The 6,674-nt window shown below is 37.7% G+C and overlaps 1 long non-coding RNA gene across 1 annotated transcript; it reads right to left on the reverse strand.

Annotated features, from left to right (window-relative positions):
- Positions 1-3,484: 3,484 nt before the first annotated feature.
- Positions 3,485-6,038, reverse strand: LOC144992380 (uncharacterized). The gene is made up of 5 exons (XR_013656273.1): positions 5,860-6,038; positions 5,278-5,335; positions 5,060-5,135; positions 4,167-4,262; positions 3,485-3,674 (listed from the first exon to the last, which is right to left on the reverse strand). It is a non-coding gene; the product is annotated as an uncharacterized LOC144992380 (long non-coding RNA).
- Positions 6,039-6,674: the final 636 nt, after the last annotated feature.

Genomic DNA, 6,674 nt, shown 5'->3' on the forward strand with positions numbered 1-6,674 from the left:
AAAAGGGCGGCCCACAAGGGATGTTATAAATATGGCCCGACCAGGCTCGGCCATGTTGGAAGTTTGGCGGGGCCCAGCGCCCAGGGGCAAGGACCAGGACCCACCCCCCAGGGACACGAACACCCCCGGCTCAGGTGTAATATGAACCCCCCCACCGTGCGGAGAGAGCACCGCCGGGCCCAGGGAGCCGGCACCCAAGGGACACGGCCGCCGTCGCCAAGGGGCCCGCACCCCCCACCAGGGAAGGGGTAGGGGACAGATGGACCCAGGTCCCACCTTCCTTGTAAAATGTGTGTGCGTGTATGGGTGTTTGAGAGGGTGTTTGTGTGCATGTGTGTGTGTTTATGTTTGAATGTATATATTGAAGGGGGAGGGGTGTGTGTACTAAGGGGGGTGCAGTTAAAATTGGCGAGTAGGGCACTAAGGGGACATCTCCTGATTACTCACAGTGATGCCCCCCCACCCTCCTCCTCTGTTTGATTTTAGATGCAGATCTTACCTTTGAAGCACACGCAATCCAAGTTACAAAGACTGAATTTATCATCTTAGAAATGTTGCCTGAGTGAGACCCTTTCTCTCCAAAGCCAGTGCTGAAACATGAATCCATGCTTTTATAACATCTAGGATAGATTGTTGTAATGCTCTTCTTTCTGGTATTGAGAAAAATACTATCAACCTGCTGCAGCTTGTTCAAAATCTGGCTGTACGCCTTGTAACCCTTATGCTATCCTAGGCACTTTAACGTTGGGAGTTGGGTCATCTAGACCCACTAGCAGTGCTTTGAACCTTTTTTCTTCAATGATTTGTGATCTTCACTGGTGTCCATGGATTACATGAAATCTTTCCACCTTTATCCACCTTTGGATAAAGGTGAATTTCAATGGGGGGCAGCATCCCCGTGCTTGGAAGAAAAGAAAAATTGTGCCACTATCAGTTTTCTATCATCTATTATTTCACAGACTTTGAAACTGGTGATTTGGCATTCTCTATGAGGGGCCGTATAAGACATTATTTATTCTGAACCATTCACATTCATACATTCTTGCTCTCACAGTCATATATACTCTCTTTCGCATACATATATTCTCTTACGCATCCATATATTCTCTCTCTCACATTCATACATTCTTGCTCTCACAGTCATATATACTCTCTTTCGCATACATATATTCTCACTTGCACATCCATATATTCTCTCTCTCGCATGCATATATATTACTTTACACATACATACATTCTCACTCTCATTGTCACTCTTAAAAAAGAATGTATGTATGTGAAAGACAAGTATATATGAACGTGTGAGGAAGAGTTTATATGTGTGTGTGAGAGAGGAGTATGCATGAAACGGAAGTGACTTTGGATGAAAAGGAAGGCACTTTGCATGAAAAGGAAGGCATTTTGAATGAAAAGGAAGTGACTTTGCATGAAACGGAAGGCAGATGATTTCTCGTGCTCTGATTGGACGAGAGGCCGCCACCTCCCATTTTGAACAGACGCTAACACGAACCAATAAGAAGGCCATCGGAACCTTAAGAAATATTTTATCTTCACCTCAAGTGGTCACAAATCTGTCTGCATCTCTAGAGACACAAAGGAATGTCTCAAATACCAATAATGGTAATAGAAGTGCCACCGAAACAGAAAATCCGTATCCACCTTATTCCTAGCCCCCATGAGCCTTTGCGTGAATTATGGGCGACACTTCCTGTAGACGCTGGAACACGCATTTACATTAAAACAAATTCCTCTTGTTTTCGATCCATAACTACATATAAATGTGGGAAAACCAGCTGTCATTTCTTAAAAAAGGCAACGGTGAGGTGGAGATGAAATATTTGTTAAGGTTCCGATGGCTGCAGGACCCCCGTGGCTACTTCTTGCCGGTTCGTTTTTTTTTTAAAATAAACTTTATTAACAATATCTTGCACATACAAAATACCAAACACAAAACTCCACTGTGTGCAAAATACAATCTTCACGTTCGCCATGAGAATGAACAAAAAAACATAATGATAACCATGTAAAACAGGTTATGCAAAAAGAAAACAAAAATAATAAGGCAAAGGAATCTGTTAAAGTTTCAGGAGAGACCATGTTTCAACTGTTCTGACAGCTTTTTTGTTAGTGGAAGATTTAATACTGTTCACATACAAAACCATTTCTTTCTGAAAAACATAAAACACGTTTTTTTTGTTGGCATATTTACATTTGTGTATAAAGTATTTAGCCATAATTATAAGTAAATTAACTACATATATTTTTTCTGCATTAAGTCTTTCTTGTGTAAAATATCCAAAAATAATATGCTCGTAAAATAATCTATAATCTTCACATAGATGAGTTCTTATAAAATGTATCACATCTTTCCAAAATAGTTGAGTGAAAGAGCAAAACCAAAAAAGATGAGGCACAGTTTCTGGTGAGGAATGACAGAATGAACAGTTTATGTCCAGATCTTTTTTAAACTTAGTAAAGAAATGTTTCACTGGATAAAATTTGTGAAGAATTTTGATAGAAATTTCTCTGATTTTATTGGTGATGAAATACTTTTGTGGCAGGGTCCAAACCTTTTCCCACTGAATTCTACATCCAAAGCTGTTCCAGTATGAGATAACATACGGTTTTGTGGCAATCTCATTTTGAAACAGAGAACGGATACTTTGATTATTCCTGCTAGCTGAAAAACATACTTTTCCACACCACAAGTCTGTTAATTTGGGATTTCTTGCTGGTTCATGTTAGCGTCTGCACTGTAATCCCTAAGCGAGTTGACTGAACTTAAAAATTATTGTGTAACAGATTACGCAACAGTTAAGTTATATTATTAAAACTTTTAAGTTAACATTTATTAAAATTCATATTGTCAGTTGGCTTACATTTGTATTATTTCATATAAAAAATATTAAGATTCCTCAACTTATAAGAGAGAGATTATTTACTTAAAGTTTTTAATATTTTCCAACTAAAAAACGCTTTAACTAACTATATTTTTATATTACTCAACTCATAAAATATGTAAAATTCACTCAAATGCTTTATAAATTCTTTAACTCATTAAATGTGTAGCATTGAAAATATTTAAAATTCTTCAGCTTAAAATGTATTCTAAACAGAGATATTGATACTGCCCCACTACATTTTAAAGGCTAACATTGATAAAAACCAACAAACGTGAAGGCCACACAATAGTGATTGCTTAATACACTTTTTTTAATTGCTCTTTAAAAAAAAAGCACAAATATCAAGAGGATGAAGAAACAATAAGTGCAAAAAACACGGCATTAGAAGAGTGCCACACAACATATTGACAAAAAGAGTTGGTTTTGTATTGTACGGCAGAAAAAGCATATGATCACAACAAAACACATTAGTTACATAACACTTAAACCAACAAATAGTCCATTCTGGAAGACTCACTCAACGAAACATTCTTCAGCGTCAATAAATGTCCTTTCAGTGGTTTGCTGTCCTCAAGGTTCAAGACAGCATTCTGAATAAATATGAAGGCAAGTTCAAGTTTTTTGGGGTGCTGTAGGTCCAGAGCATAGATGTCCCCGAAGAGTTAGAAGAGATTAGTCAGCCAGATGTGTGGGACCACTGACGGCAGCATCCGGAGCGTCACCACGACAACTGAGAAGATACCCACAGCAGTGTCTGTGAGGTCTGGTATTCTGGAAAATACAAAACAAAAAACACAGATGAGTTCAGACCCTCAAAGATATTCATCACACTAATGTCCAAAACTGACATTCCTGCCATCTGTCAATGGGAATCTTTTCATGCTAACATTCTGTTAGCTTTTAATCAACTGGCTATGATGTTTTAAGGACCAACTCCAATTAAAATTGTGTTTTTAAAAAGTTCTTTAGCATTTTTCTGAAGGAGGACATTTATAAAATAATTTAAGACTAAAGCTTCATTTTTCTTTATTCAAATAATGATGGATCAGGAGCAGAAAAAGGTAAATGAAAATGTTCCCACTCCTTCCAATCAGGAGTCCCTGATGTTCGTCTCATCTTCCATCTCATTTTTAAAACCATTTAAAAATATCACTCAGTTTACAAACTACAAACAATTGCCCTATTTATTATGTCACTCAATAAAATCTCAATCAATATTAAAGGATTAGTGAAAACCATTGACAGGGAGTCGTGTGCACTTACTGTACAGGTCTTGAAGAAGTTGGAGGCATCTTCATGCAGATAAACAGGAAGTGCAAGGAGGACAAGTGCCCGTCTCATGTTCACGTCACGCTGGTCCTAAAAGAATAAAAAGAAATATCCATTACTATTGAAGCAAATGAAGGGCAAACACTTCCAATATTTATTTAAGGAACTTTAAGAAATAATAAAATGATACCTTTTCTAGGTGTCTATTTCTAGTGAGAGTACAATACAGTGTTCATGGCATGATCCACTTCAGGTCAAAGACCCAAAGTCATTTTTAAGGCAAGTTACACCGTGGCTTCTTACAGCTGTTATCCGTTTTTGAATTATGCACATTAGAAATTCACCTGGAGGTCATAAATCCTAACCAAGCTGGCCAGTTCCTGTCTGTTCTGGTGGACTTAGTCTCAGAAAAGGGCAGCTTTAAGTTACACAAACATGTAAAAACTGCACAATTTCCTCTGACTGCATCTACTCTACATAAATCCATTTCAGATCTTGACAGATGAGTTTTCATGGTTTCAAATGATGGAATGGTGCTAATGCAACATCATTTTATTATTGTAATATACTGTCATAAAGACATGACAATATTCCAAAGTGTTTCCACATACATGGCAGTGGAAACACTTTGGAATATTGGCTATGTAGTACTGCAGTATTATATGTAGTACTGCATAGTGCCAAAGTAACAGAACACAACTTGCACCTCCATTCCATTGTGCCACCTTCAGCCTGCAATCTAAATATGTTTAGTTAAATTGTAAATAATTTCAGCTCTATTTAGACCTTTGGCTAGTTAAAATGTGCATAAATGTTTCCATGCTGCCGTATAAATCTAATAATGGTAATAGTTCAGGATGAATATATTAAATAAGTATAAAACTCACCCACTGACACCTCTTTTCTGGTGAAATGGTGACTTTCTGGTGAACTTTCTGAAGTTCAGTTTCTGAAGTTCAGTATCTGAAAAAGTCCAAAAGAGATTTTTCAATGTTAAAAAATGTTTCAATTATATTCTGATCAAAAAACATTTATTGCACTACACAACCTATTGCATTTTTTGTTTTTTTAAAATAGCTCTAGACAAATAACTGAGACAAGTTACCTGGCTGGCCTTGGCGTCTACCTGGAGGTGAAACACTGAACACTCTGTAGTTCGGTACCTGAACACAACACGAGCACGTTGATTAATTTATTTTTACAAAAACCGTTTTTATAACGGAGATCAGTGATTTATAAAAGCTTAAAGCTGCATTCAAAACCCAATGCTTCCATGTAGCAACCAGGCTTAAAACTGTTGGCGGTAGCTCCTCCCACACAACCGTTAGAGGCTTTGAGTGACATTTTTGGACAAATGTCCAGCAGCAAACTTTAGCCACAGACAGAGGCCTCCAACGCGAATTTCACACGCGGATCATGTTTAGTGTGATTGCAGCATAACAGACCATTTCTACCTCTGAAAAAAAAAAAAACCTCATCACTGTCGTAACTAAACGTACGGGCAGAAATGTATTTGGGTTTGGCTCGCCATACGTCTGCTATGACAAACTAATCATGTATACATTTCCACATTAATCTCTAAAACAATCATAACACACATATGTTTAAACAACAGTAAACCACATTTACGGTAGTATAAGAGCATTCTTAAAGCATTCATTCAAAATAAACCATGAACGATACTTACCAAATTAAATCAGGGCTGAAGACAAGACGGCACCATCAGCGATGAGGCGGATGGAAAAAAACCCCGAGGTTGGGGCGTCTTGAAGCGGGACGAAATCGCAACGCTTTGCAGAAAAATAAAATGCTCGACTTTCAATTTCAAACGTCGCATACTCGCATTCGGCAAATCCAACATGGCCACCTGAGCTAACGTAGAGAAAACGAAAGACCCTCCCACCAGTACGTGATGACGTCATGACGCTACTTCAGGGATCTTAAAATTTTTGAGTGCTAGATACAAATAAGCTTTAAAATATTTAGCACTGTTAAGTTAAATTTGAAAAAATCTTGATAGAGCTTAATACTTTATAGTTGAATCAACTACAAAATGACATTTAAGTTGTGTAACCTTAATAGTTATGAGTCAGTACAAGTGATAGGGTTTAGAGTGTGTTCAAAATGGGAGGTGGCGGCCTCTCGTCCAATCAGAGCACGAGAAATCATCTGCCTTCCGTTTCATGCAAAGTGCCTTCCTTTTCATTCAAAGTGCCTTCCTTTTCATCCAAAGTCACTTCCGTTTCATGCATACTCCTCTCTCACACACACATATAAACTCTTCCTCACACGTTCATATATACTTGTCTTTCACATACATACATTCTTTTTTAAGAGTGACAATGAGAGTGAGAATGTATGTATGTGTAAAGTAATATATATGCATGCGAGAGAGAGAATATATGAATGTGCAAGTGAGAATATATGTATGCGAAAGAGAGTATATATGACTGTGAGAGCAAGAATGTATGAATGTGAGAGAGAGAATATATGGATGCGTAA

This window comes from Oryzias latipes, chromosome 6, assembly GCF_053564925.1.
Source record: "Oryzias latipes strain Hd-rR chromosome 6, Olatipes_Hd-rR_3.1".
Taxonomy (NCBI): domain Eukaryota; kingdom Metazoa; phylum Chordata; class Actinopteri; order Beloniformes; family Adrianichthyidae; genus Oryzias; species Oryzias latipes.